The 14,237-nt window shown below is 42.6% G+C and overlaps 1 long non-coding RNA gene and 1 pseudogene across 1 annotated transcript; one reads left to right on the top strand and one right to left on the bottom strand.

Moving 5' to 3' along the window:
- Positions 1–14,237, bottom strand: part of LOC309638782 — a 390,227-nt gene that overhangs the window by 209,658 nt on the left and 166,332 nt on the right.
- LOC309638771 (ferritin light chain pseudogene) lies at positions 3,109–6,521 on the top strand (annotated as a pseudogene). Its single transcript has one exon. The product of its transcript is annotated as a ferritin light chain pseudogene (transcript).

Here is a 14,237-nt window from a genome sequence, read left to right as displayed (position 1 = left end):
AATCCATTTGAGCATTTGACAAATCTTGTATAACGTCCCTGTGAAAAGAGAAAAACATTAGCAGGAAGACAATGTCATTTAGACAAATTTGTAGTTGGTTAAATTTATGTATTAATGAATGTATGAAGATTAGTCTGGAGGGAGAATACTGTCATCACTTCTTTGCCTTTGCCGTTTAACAACTGTATAAATTACTTGATAAAGATTCGTAAGATAAGCCCATTAAATACATTCATCCATTCAATAAGCAACTGTTGAGCCCTTGCTTTGTGCTTTCCCTTGAGAAGTTCATTGCATAGTAAATAGCTAATTATACTATAATGTGACAGATGCTATCACAGATAATGAAGCAGAATCTCAGGAGGCTGACCTAGAAATCACAGTTGTTAATAAGAGCTCCAGGTAATACTTGTAATCAGACAAGATCTGGGAAACGATGGTAGATGACACAATCAAGTTTAAAGTATATCTATCCAAAAATGAATAAATAAAATCAAGGGAAAAAATGAGAGCAAAACTTTAAAATACCTCCACTGGCAAGAACAATGTGTTGAAACCTAAAAGGAGAAATGTAATTATTAGTAATGTTAAAATATGCAAAAACTGGGCTCTACCTATTATACAACAAAATAATGCATGTGATCTGGTTTGCTAGATCTGTTAAAGGCAGGTAAGTCCACATATCTCCAACTTACTATCTTTACTACAGTAGTAGATAAAAGAGTATGACCATAGCAATACGATTTCTTGAGTCTCAGTGTCCTCATCTATCTAATGGGCATAATAATAGGACCGGCCATGAAGGCTTGTGTAGAGTCTCCAGGTATAGTTGTGCAGGAGAAAATTAAACGAGATTATCTGCTCATCAAATATTTATTGACTGACTACCATATTCTGATGTTAGGCTCTGGTTATGTCTAAAGCACTTTTCACCATGCTTAGCACACAGTATATGTACCAAAATAAAATGGTAGCTATTATTATTATTAAGCCATTTGTAATGATCCTGGTTATCCATCCTGCATCTAGAAACAGAAACTGCACCTGATTTTTTATGCTCGACAATAGGCGGGTCTGTGCTGGGCTACTGTAGTTAGCACATTGTAAACCTCTTCAGAGCTCTTTCCTTATCAAGTGCCACTGAGAGTTCCAGCCAGAGGCAGACTCTCAGTATGGTGTCTGCTGCTAGACTTCTTAGGACAATCAAGTGTTTTCAAAATCAAGTCACAATTAATCCCTGACTAGACCAGCTTTCATAGAAATTCCTCACCTCTGAACTTCTAAGCATTGTTAGTCTGTAACATGCAATGTAGCACTTAATTTTACCATCTTGGAGTAGAAAGAACACTTAAGATTACCTTAAAAGGTATTAGTTAAGAGACTGGGCTTCTTGGAGTCAAACAGTCCTATGTTCAAACCCCTAATTGTCTGACCTTGAGAATGTTATTTTGTTTCTTCATAAGTTCAATGCAGTACTGTGAAGACTGAATGAGATTATTATGTACCTTGCAGTGTAATAGGGAAGAAGAGATCTGACTCCATACTGGATCTGTTTCTTTTACGTTTGTATTCTTTTGCTTTTGCTTGGAGTTAAGAATGTTGCCTATAGCCTGAAATATACAGGATAGCCCATTCTCAAGGCTCTGGCCTTTAAGGGTTTAACAATTTCCATTCACATAGAGATAAAAAGTTGCAGAACAGAGAATAACATTGGTCTTGTTGGAGGTTTACAGGAACATCATGACCTGATCTATGTGGACAGCTGTAAGAACAAAGGATTCCAACACCAAGAGGTTTGCAACAGTCAACAACACTCCCTCTCCTTTTAGTATAAAAGAAGCCTGAATTCTGACTTGGGTAAGATGGTTCTCTAGGACATTAGTCCACCATCTTCTCAGACTCCTGGCTTTCCGAATAAAGTCATTATTCCTTGCCCCAACACCTCGGTCTCCCGATTTATTGGCCTGTCGTGTGGTAAGGAGAACGAGCTTGGACATGGTAACAGCAGGAACTCACTAAATGGTAGTGGTCAAGAGTAGTAACTGCTCACTGGTTCATAGCTGGTTGTTAGAAAGTCCTCAACGGATTGAACCAGAAATTTCCTTCCTCTAGCTTTGTTCTTCCCAGTAGTCTAAAGTCTGCCCTCTGAAGGTACACAGAGTCACATATCTTTACTTCCTGTCTCTAGGAAAGTGCTTCAGATAGTTGCAGACACCAGTGATGTCTCCCTAGGGTGACCAACCATCCTGGTTTGCCCAGGACTAAGGGGTTTCCTGGGACATAGGACTTTCAGTGCTAAAATTGGGAAAATTCCAGGTAAACCAAGATGGTTGGTCACCCTATCTCCCTCTCTGTTCTCCTCCAGGCTGAATAACCCCATGATCTTCAATCATTGCTCTTGTGACCCATGTGCAGTCCCCTCATCATCCTCTCTCCCTCCTTATAGGCATTAGTTTTTTGTCAATGCCCCTTTTAGCGTATAGCACAGAAACATTTATGCTGCAGTATAGATGTGGAAGATTTTCTCCTGTGATATATGACATTGGTTCTTCTTTTCTTTTCCCCATCTCAGGTGCAAAGATCATTCTCCTAAGTTCATGGGTCACTATGTACAAGGCCCCTTTGTTTCTTTATTCCTCATTGTCTGCATTCCTGACTTTTATTTCTCCCTCCTGATTAGGCACTCAGTCTAATGTGAGAAAGATTAGATGAGGGTTTATGTCAGTGTCAATCATGTAGTTGTTTTTTATGCATGTATATTTCAATTTGCATAAATGGTATTATGCTATAAACTACATTTTCTTTTTTTTTTTTTTAAACTAAAGGCTATTATTAAGATCTGTCCACATCACCATGTGGACAATCATTTCCTTGACTATAATTGCTGCATAGTATTTCCTTGACTATAATTGCTGCATAGTATTCCTGAGTGTACATCCAGCTCATTTTCTAAATCTATCCCCTCAATGACGGTAAACAGGTGACCTCCTTCTCCCAGCTGCTGCATGTAATATTGTGATGAGCATCCTCATTCACATCCCATTTATGAGAAGTTCTCTTGGATCAGTTTTAGTTGCCAGAATCTCCTTGACCTAGTTTAGGAAAAAAATAAATATATATATATATATATATAGGAGAGAATTCTTATTTTTAAATGGTTGGAAGAAAGCAGGATTTAGGTCAAGCTTCCAGGAATGACACCTGGAACTACACAGCAGAACTGACCCACCAGGGAGCAATGGGCCAGAGGATCTAGAAACCAACACCACTTCTCTGAAAGCAGGGAGGCCCATTGCCCAGCTTCTTGATACTCACCATGTTAGGACCAGATATCAGGCCCTCTACTACATCTTCTGAAAAATAAATTTCAGCTACCTAAAAGTCTTTGTGACCACACGTACCAACAAAAATAACAGACACATCAGCAACAAGACCTCTGCCTCATGATAATCACTTCCACCTTCCAAATATCACATACATACATTGCTTGGAGGAAGCTAGGTCATTAATGGAACCTGAACAATAAGGGCATCTGGAAAATATAGATTTTACCTTTCCATCCCCTAGGGTGCAGGAAATCACATTCTAAGTGAGGCAGAAGGAAGTTGGCTGAACCAATCTATAGAGTTTGCCACAAACAAAGAGTGGGACTGACAGATCACAGGCATATACAAACTTAATGTGCTCAAGTAGTGCCAGATTGTTCTACAGAGTGACTACATAAGTCCACACTCCCACCAGCAGTGCATTAGGGGTCCCAATGCCCTCTTCCCTGACAACGCTTGGCATTACACAGCTAAAAAATGTTTGCCAACCTAGTTATGATGCCAAAGTAAAGAGCACATTTTTAGTGTTCCAGTACCCCATTGGAGTCAATTGAACTTGATTTCTAACAATTTTTTCCGGTGTTTCTGACATGAGCTGCTACCTTACTAATTTTCCTCAAGCCAGTAGTTCCATTTTATATGTAATCTTAAATTCTGGACTTGACATTTATCTTTTTAAAATTTCTTGTAAATAGTATTAGCTTAGTGCCCTGGTCTATCAAGATTATTTTAAAATCTTTCTAACTGTTATCTATTTTTTAAGTGCCCCATTCAACTCTGAGAGAGTAGAGGGAAAGGGTGTTAATTTTCTATTTTACACATGAGAAGCTCAGAGAAGATAAGTAACTTGCTCAAAGCCACCCAGTGATACGTGGAAGAGGCATGCTTTGAACCAGGCATGTTTGCAACCAAAGCCTTTCACACGCAGGGTCATATGCTTTGCAAAATCATACAGGGGTATCTGAGGACTAGCCCAGACTCCCTTTGGTTTAACCATTTAAAACATTATTTTCAGAATTACAATAGGCCCTTTTATGGCCTTTGTAAATAAAGTCTAATGAAAAGACACCAAAAGTGACTTAATGGAAAATTTTCAAGATCTTAAGAGATATTATTGCAAAAAACGAGTTTCTCATTAAAAATGGTTCAGGATGGGAAAAGTGTGTTTTTCTGTGACCTCCACACTTTTGCACCTGCTGTTCACTGGAAATCTCCTTTCTCCATCTGGACAATTCTTGCTCATCCTCCAACACCCAATTCAAGGTAATCTCTTCTGTTTTGTCTGCTCTGATCTCTTCAGAGAGAGAGATTCAGATCTAGGCACTTTGATTCCAGAACCCACGCTCTTGACCTTTATACGCAAAAACTAATGTGGAGAGGAACATAAAAACAAACACATAATATGATGTGATTCATCTTACAAAAGACATAACACAAAGGCACAAAGGGCACAGAGAGGAAGAAGCAGCTGATTTACCTGAGAGAATCATGGGAGCTTTTCAGAGGATGTGATTGTTGAACTGACCCTTGAAAAAGGAGCAGGATTTGCCAGGTAGACAAGGTAGAGAGAGAATTTCAGACAGAGAGAACAGTAACAGCAAAGGCAGGGAGGAATGAAAGAACATCTTTCTCCCAAGAGCAAAATGATACACTCTTCCCCCAAATATCAGTCAAAGGGTGTTTTATAAATAACTCTGGATCTTAGAGATCATCTTTATAGTAAATTTTTACTTTACATTTTTAAAATGTATTTTAAAACTAGCTTGTTATCACTAATCAGTCAATGGTACAGCTAGGATTGCTGGTGTTTCCCCAAATTCTCTGATGACAAGACTTGTCTGGGGTTCTTGTTAAATACACAGCATCCTGGGTCCCTGGAGCTCCTCATTCAATGGGTCTGGGATGAAGTCAGAAACGTGTAAGGTCTAACAAGTACCCCCAGGAAATTCCCATCAACAGAGAAGTTTGACGAACACTAGGCCAGCCTGGGCCCTGATATCCAGCAGTCCTCTGATGACACTTTGCAGAGGAGGAAAACTCCAGTGCGGCAGTCAGCCTCCTGGTCAGTTAACAATTAAATCGTGTGAACCGCTGCGCTGGATAACTCGAAGATATATTTCGTTAAAGAAGGTGACCAGGAGCAGTGTGCTTGGTGGTCCCGTGGATCTGTCTCTTGCTTCAACAGTGTTTGGGCAGAACCGACCCAGGGACACCCCTTCCTCTAGCCTCCGACCACCCACCAACCATTTTTCCAGCCACAACTTTCAGAACCAACCAATCAGCTATCCTCAGCCTCTGGGACCAGCCAACACCATTTGTTGAGCTTAGCTCCTTATTGCTGATCAACCATGAGCTCCCGGATTTTTCAGAATTATTCTACCCAGGTGGAGACCACCATCCACCGCCTGGTGAACCTGCATCTGCAGGCTTCCTACACCTACCTCTCTCTCTGGGCTTCTGTTTCCACCACGATGATGTGGCTCTGGAGGGCGTGGGTGACTTTTTCCATGAATTGGCTGAGGAGAAGCACAAGGGCACCGAATGTCTCTTGAAGATGCAAAACCAGCGCTGCGGCCATACCCTCTTCCAGGACCTGCAGAAGCCATCTCAAGATGAGTGGGGTAAAGCCCAGGCTGCTGTGGAAGCCTCCCTGTTCATGGAGAAGAACCTGAACCAGGCGCTTTTTGCTCTGCATGCCCTGGGTTCTGCCCACACAGACCCCCAGCTCTCAGACTTCCTGGAGAGCTGTTTCCTGGATGAGCAGGTGAAACTCATCAAGAAGATGGGTGACCACCTGACCAACCTCTGCAGGCTGGCTGGTCCCCAGGTGGGGCTGGGCAAGTATTTCCTCGAAAGGCTCCACCCTCAAGCACCACTAGGAGCCTCTGGAGCCCAGCGGCCTTTGAGAAGCCCCCTCTGGTGTCAGTGCTTCTGCCTGAAGCCTCTCTCTGCAGCCACTGAACAGCTTTTTAACTGTCCTGGAGCCCTCTCCCAAGACTTGGACCAAATGGAAACAATAAAGCTTTTTGCAGCAAAAAATACTAACAATAACAGTAATGTGAATTCGAAGCCTTGTACCGCATTTCTCTTTATAAACCCAGTGCCTGACACTTTTCCTGCACTGTCTCATCCAATCCCCTCAACGCTCCTGCCAGGTAGATATTCTTTTACATTGTACAGGTTTGGAAACTGAAACTCAAGAGGTTTGGGAAATTGTAGGTCATGAAGCTTATAGTAAGTAGCCAAATTGAAATTTAAAGCCAAATTCATCTGAATCCAGAGACTATGTTCTTCCCATTATCCCAGATTCTGGAAGGGTCTATGGCAGATTCTGTCTTCACAAAGTCAATCTATACAAATGTCTAGCCACAGTTGAAGTCTGCATGCCTTTCCTCAGGATCTCTCCATTTTAGGTTGACCTTTCACTGACCTTTCCTCCCCCACCCCACCTGCTTCACCCCAAGAAGCCATCCTGTTTTCTCCTTGCCACTCCATTGCAATTTTCCACCCAGATTATTTGTGTCTATAACAAGCAAGGCCACACCAGTGTCTGGCTTTAAAAGAAGCATGAGCCTTCATTCCCGAGGTAATGAGACCTTTTTTTTCAAGTTCCTTCCTTTTAAAGTTCATGAACTTAATAAAAAATAAGACCAGCTCTATTACAGCCCAGACCTCTGCTGCAGGAAGCCAGGGCTGACTGAGTAAAGGCAGCGCCTGAATGAAAAAGAAAATGTATTCATAGATCAGCACTGTCTTTGCCTTCCACCGACCAAATCCACAGACACGCTGGGAGGCACCACAGCCCATGTCTGAGCTTCCTGGTTACACACTACAGGTGACATTCACGTCACAAGGGCAAAGTGGACCTTGATATAGAGACGTTTACAGTCTTTGTTTATAGTCTTTTCTCCCCCTTGGAAGTAGAGCTTTGGAGAAGCCTGACACTTGACTCTTCAAAGTTGTTAGAGACGTGCATCCATCCGATCCCCACACAGAATAGTGTGAAAGACCCCGGGGGTGCATGCAAGGAGTTACTCCAGGCTGTTTCTCATTGGCCTCTTGCTCCTCAGCGCCAGTGGCCATTGCCACATGCTTCTGCAGCTGCCCAGTAATGGTCCCACGGTGGCCCTTGCCATCACTTCATCCCTCCAAATGGCTCCTCTTCTGAGAATCTTAAAGGTCACTAGTATTCCCCCCGCTAGTATTCCCCCACTAGTATTCCCAGCTCCTAGCAGCTCACTTGTATACCTACTGCTCTAAGGCCTCCCTGGACCCTCCAGGAACTTGGCTCACCTGCCCATCAGTCCCCGGTTAGCATTCACACATCTGTTCAGAAGACATGTTCTGAGTGCCGATCATGCTCCCGGCATGAGGGATTCACCTTGAATAAGACCCATCCTTGCTTTCCCACCAGCCTCACCTCCTTCCCTGCCCAAACTCACCTCTCACCATCCTATGGATGCTTCATTCTTCTCCACTCAATCACTCATCTTCTCTGCTTTGGTTGCCAAGCTGCTGGAGAAGTTTGCCTAACGAGGCTGAATTGCACCAGAAAAGAATTAGCCAACCCTGCCTTGGCTTCAGTTTCTACATCGCAAGGCTGCAATGAGAAATAGAGGAGGAAAAGAACTTAAGCCCCTAGTATACCATGTAACACAAGTAGGTGTTCAATAGATACTCCATCCAATTGCTGTGTGCTCTGAGCCACAGCCCCTCATCAGGAAAATGGAGGCAGCAAAACAGCAAAGTCTTTAGGCCATAGAGGGGATTCAAAAACAAACATGTCAACAGCCATTATTCCCTCGTGCCTTCCCCTAAATGAACATGGTCTGCCTGGGCTTTGGATCCCACACCATTGCCTGAGTTCTAGGTGGTTTTTGATCACCAGCTTCACCCTATTGCATCAGAGGAGCTCTGCTGATGACAGGTTTAAGACCTGCTAGGCTCCTAGAGCCTGTGCCACTGCCTCCTAATTCTCAGCTAAGACCATCAAAAAGATTGCAGAAAGATACAGGAAACAAATCTCAGGAGGCCCTGCAGCCCGGGAGGTTTGGTGCAAGGAAATGTAACATCTCAGTGCCTGGAGCTCAGGGCTCCCAGGCCCTCGGCCCCCATCCCAGATGTTGTGGGCAGCGATGATGAGGAATGGGTTGTATTTCCTGTGAATTAAGCCATCGGGTGGGAGAACAATGTCGTCATTGATGGGGAAAGGTCACTGAAATTCCAAGGACACTTGAGGCCTTTCACTGGGTTGAGACAGAGATGCCTAATGTTAATCCTACGTAATATGAGACAACCCACTTTCTAATGACAACCCACTTTCTAATGGGCCTACTGGAAGCTCAATTGGCCATTCACTGTGATTCAGTGCATCCTCAAGGAAGTGGTTTGGAAGGGAGGGAACTTTCTTTTTTTTTTTTAATCTGTGGTCCAAAACTCTCCCAGAATATATTAGCACGGGCTATTCTGATTCTTGGTGGAAAAGGTGTTTGCTCCATTCAAGACATACTTAGTTGGAAGGCGAGGGGTTCCAACCTCCAAAAATAGTGAAATCAATATTCTTTCATTTATTAAATACACATTAATGGGGCACAGAATGTAATGAACACACAGGCTATTTCTGCTGCCCTCCTTAGGGTGGTTTTTGGCCCGTGACCTTGGCTCTAAGGCCCATGTCTTTGCCCTCGTACTTTAGAGTTCATTCCTTTATTCGACAAATACTTAATGTGTGCTTCCCTTCTTCCAGGCACCATAGTGAGGGATAAAATGGCCAACAAGACAGAGCCATTCGCTCCCCTTACATGGTTTATTGACTAACTGGAAAGTCAAACCATGACTTTATTCATTACAATTAAGTGGCACAAGTGTAATGCCAGGGGAAGTGCAGGGTCCTCTGAGAACATAGGGCAGGCCCTCTGCAAGGGGAGAAAGGAAGGAGAATTTAAGAGGATCTTTGGAGAAGCTGACATTTCAGCTGGGCCTGGACAGAAGGCTAAGAGTTAGCCCGGGGAAGGGGGAGGAGGAAATAAGGGGGACAAAAGAAGGGCACTGTCCCTGGGCTGGAGGGAGTAGGGAGTGGAAGGGGTGAGGCGTGGCTGATGCAGAGCGAGCAGATGCAGGGGAGGGCTGCCTGCCCCGCTCACTTCAGCTTTCCAGCTGCATGACGTCTCCAGACCTGCTTCAGTGCCAAGCTTTGCAACCTACTTAGCTTGGGGACGGGAAGTTCCAACCTCCAAACACAATGAAATCAATATTCTTTCATTTATTAAACACACATTCATGGGGCACAGAATGTAATGAACACACAGGCTGTTTCTGCTGCCGTTGTTAGGGTGGTTTCTAGCCTGTAACCTTGGCTCTGAGGCCTATCTTCAGTGACAGCCCAACCCCCAGAGTCCCAGGAGAGGTCCAGCTTCCCAGGGGCCACTTGTCAGGGAGGGGAATCCAGACCACCTCCACTCATGTCTCCAGGGTCAGATTTCCGTAATTAGAAGAATTGGTCGGAGTGGGGAGGCCCAGGTGGTCCACCGAGTGGGACCCATGGTGCAGTGTTTCTGACACGGCGAGCTGTTTCCTCGCTCCTTTTCTTTGTCTTCGCTGGCAAGAAATGATCTTCAGGAGAGTCGGGCACTGGAAGTGAACTCTTTGTCTCCCTAAATGACTTCTCATCTCCTGGTTTGGATTAAATTAAACTCTGTCCCAGAAATGAGAGTTTCTGCAGATAAAACTTTAAGGAAACATGAAGAACAAGAGCAAAGTTGAAGGACAGGGGTGTGACCAACATTATTTTTATTTTCAACTATGAGAAAAAAATAGACACAGGAAATGTCAATGGTGGCCTTGACACTGAGCCCAAGCCAGGATGAAGACAGGTGATCAAGGAGGAGACCCCAGGACATCAGAGAAGGAAGCAGTGGTGACCAGGAGAGCAAGCTCACTCAGCTGGCTGCCTGTTTTTGGACAGATACGAGTTGGCAGTTTAGCACAAGTCCATAGTTTCTCTGGGATTCAACAAAACAGGTGTCAAACACTTCCTTGGCAATCCCTTAAGATACATTCAACTAATGTATGCTAAATGTGGTGTGTCTGCAGAGTCAAGGCCAGAGCGTATGAGAGCACGGAACAGAGTCACCTACCCCAGCCTGTGGCAGGTCTGAAAGGCATCCTGAGAGAGGGCCACCTGAGCAGATAAAGCACACATCTGGCACACGGTAGGGTATAGGGTAGAAGCAGGTAGTACAGCATGGTACAAACACTACAGCCAGACTGCCTGGGGTCAAAGAGGACCCTGCCATTTACTAGCTGTGCAACCCTGGGCAAGTTCCCCTAACCTCACTGCGCCTCAATTTCCTCATCTGTAAAATGAGAATAATAATAGTACTTCGCTCATAAGTTTGATGTGAAAATTTTGAAAGAGTCAATATATGCAAAGTGCTGAGAATGGCACCTGGTAAGTGCTACATAAATGTTAGCTATGATTAAGGAGATGTGTGGTTAAGTTTTTTTTTTTAATTAATAGTCTTTATTTTAAAGCAGATTTAGGTTTATAGAAAAACTGAGCAGAAAGTACACAGAATTCCCATATACCCTTCCCTTCTACACACAATTTCCCCTACTGTTGGCTTCTTGCATTAGTATGGTGCATTTGTTACAATTGATGAGCCAATACTGACACATTATTATTAACTAAAATCCACAGTTTACACTAGGGTTCACTCTGTGTTGTACATTCTATGGGTTTTGACAAATGTATAATGTCAGGTATCAGCCATTACAGAATCACATAGAATAGTTTCACTGCCCAAAAGAATCTTCTGTGCTCTATCTCTTCCCTTCCCCCACCCCCAACTCCCTATCCCCTGGCAACCACTGATTTTTTTTTTATTATCTCCATAATTTTACCTCTTCTAGAATGTCATATTGTTGGAACCATACAGTACATAGCCTTTTCAAATTGGCTTCTTTCACTTAGCAATATACATTTAAATTTTCTCCATGTCTTTTCCCTGATTAAGTTTTTATAAATAGTGGGTATATTCATACCAAGTTGAATGACAATACTCAAAGGAAGCTGAATAAAGAGTCTTTACCTTGTCAATCTATAGAAAGTTCTGCTAATATTTGCCTTTGGAACTATGCTATTTCATCCTCCAGTGAAGTCCGACCACTAAGGGTTTTTGTCCCTAGTTAAGTAACTCCTTTAAAATACAAACATTCCTGGGAGGTCACATTTTAAATATTTCAGGTCTAGAACTATAGCATTGTTCAGTTTGAAGGAGCTTCAGTATCAAATGTTCCCAAACCCGTATTTTTTTTTTAACATCTTTATTGGAGTATAATTGCTTTACAATGGTGTGTTAGTTTTTGCTTTATAACAAAGTGAATCAGCTATACATATACATATATCCCCATATCTCCTTCCTCTTGCGTCTCCCTCCCACCCTCCCTATCCCACCCCTCTAGGTGGTCACAAACACCCAGCTGATCTCCCTGTGCTATGCAGCTGCTTCCCACTAGCTATCTATTTTACATTTGGTAGTGTTTATATGTCCATGCCACTCTCTTACTTCGTTACAGCTTACCCTTCCCCCTCCCCGTGTCCTCAAGTCCATTCTCTATATCTGCGTCTTTATTCCTGTCCTGCCCCTAGGTTCTTCATAACTATTTTTTTTTCTTAGATTCCATACATATGTGTTAGCATACGGTATTTGTTTTTCTCTTTCTGACTTACTTCACTCTGTATGGCAGACTCTAGGTCCATCCACCTCACTACAAATAACTCAATTTCGTTTCTTTTTATGGCTGAGTAATATTCCCTTGTATATATGTGCCACATCTTCTTTATCCATTCATCTGTCGATGGACACTTAGGTTGCTTCCATGTCCTGGCTATTGTAAATAGAGCTGCAATGAACATTGTGGTACATGACTATTTTTGAATTATGGTTTTCTCAGGGTATATACCCAGTAGTGGGATTGCTGGGTCATATGGTAGTTCTACTTTTAGTTTTTTAAGGAACCTCCATACTGTTCTCCATAGTGGCTGTATCAATTTACATTCCCACAAACAGTGCAAGAGGGTTCCCTTTTTACCACACCCTCTCCAGCATTTATTGTTTGTAGATTTTTGGATGATGGCCATTCTGACTGGTGTGAGGTGATACCTCATTGTAGTTTTGATCTGCATTTCTCCAATGATTAGTGATGTTGAGCATTCTTTCATGTGTTTGTTGGCTATCTGTATATTTTCTTTGGAGAAATGTCTATTTAGGTCTTCTGCCCATTTTTGGATTGGGTTGTTTGTTTTTTTTGATATTGAGCTGCATGTAAATTTTGGAGATTAATCCTTTGTCAGTTGCTTCATTTGCAAATATTTTCTCCCATTCTGAGGGCTGTCTTTTCATCTTGTTTATGGTTTCCTTTGCTGTGCAAAAGCTTTTAAGTTTTATTAGGTCTCATTTGTTTATTTTTGTTTTTATTTCCATTTCTCTAGGAGGTGGGTCAAAAAGGATCTTGCTGTGATTTATGTCATAGAATGTTCTGCCTATGTTTTCCTCTAAGAGTTTTATAGTGTCTGGCCTTACATTTAGCTCTCTAATCCATTTTGAGTTTATTTTTGTGTATGGTGTTAGGGAGTGTTCTAATTTCATTCTTTTACAAATAGCTGTCCAGTTTTCCCAGCACCACTTATTGAAGAGGCTGTCTTTTCTCCATTGTATATTCTTGCCTCCTTTATCAAAAATAAGGTGACCATATGGGTTTATCTCTGGGCTTTCTATCCTGTTCCATTGATCTATATTTCTGTTTTTGTGCCAGTACCATACTGTCTTGATTACTGTAGCTTTGTAGTATAGTTTGAAGTCAGGGAGCCTGATTCCTGCAGCTCCGGTTTTCTTTCTCAAGATTGCTTTGGCTATTCAGTGTCTTTTGTGTTTCCATACAAATTGTGAAATTGTTTGTTCTAGTTCTGTGAAAAGTGCCATTGGTAGTTTGATAGGGATTGCATTGAATCTGTAGATTGTTTTGGGTAGTATAGTCATTTTCACAATGTTGATTCTTCCAATCCAAGAACATGGTATATCTCTCCATCTGCCAAACCCGTATTTTAGAGATGGGAATCAGACAGAGAGGTTACTTAGTGAAGAGTACACAGTCAAAGACAAGCAACACGTCATTCGTCTAGGAAGTCACCTGTCACTTGAATGCAGGTTTGGAGAGGTAGGGCCAGTAACCACACAGCCTGAACTGAAAAATTAAGATACAAGTTTCAACAAAAAGATCTTTTGAATTTCATCCATGAACATATACATGTACAATCATTTAATTATTTCATGTATAACCTTTATCAATAATAACAACATTAAAGTTAGGGCTATTTACTTACCAACATATACTCATTGGGTGCCTACAAAATGTAGACAATAAGCTAGGTGTAAGGATATGCAGGTAAAAATAATACAGGCTTGCAGAAAGTAGGAATCAATGACTGCCTGGGGCAATCCAGGAAGGCTTCCCCAAAGAGGTGGCATTTGATCAGGCCCTGAAGAATGAACAGATATAGGTGGGAAAAGAAGGACACTAGAGTGAACCTGGGAAGAGGAAAGTGTGGGATGTTTATTCAGGAGTAATGAGCAGTTTTGACTGGCCGAGAAGAGAATACACGGGAAAGTCACAGAAGTGAGGCTGCACATTCCCCATTACAGTGTCAAGGTGACCATAGGCTGCAGAGGGGCTGGCCTGGGCAGAGCCCTCAGAAAGCTAACTCCTCCATGTCACCACTGTTCCCAAGGTCCAGGTTGTTCCACCAGTGTCAAGTGTCCAGCCGCCCACTGAACACTTGCCAAAAGGCAGTCTACAGCAGGTTCTTAGAGAACTCAAGGACTCCCTGCTTCCTCCCTGTGTCCTTGGCGC

The sequence above is a fragment of the Balaenoptera physalus genome, assembly GCF_965194825.1.
Source record: "Balaenoptera physalus genome assembly, chromosome: 1".
Lineage (NCBI taxonomy): Eukaryota > Metazoa > Chordata > Mammalia > Artiodactyla > Balaenopteridae > Balaenoptera > Balaenoptera physalus.
Note: the sequence above shows the minus strand (reverse complement) of the source record. Positions and strands in the feature narration are given on the sequence as shown.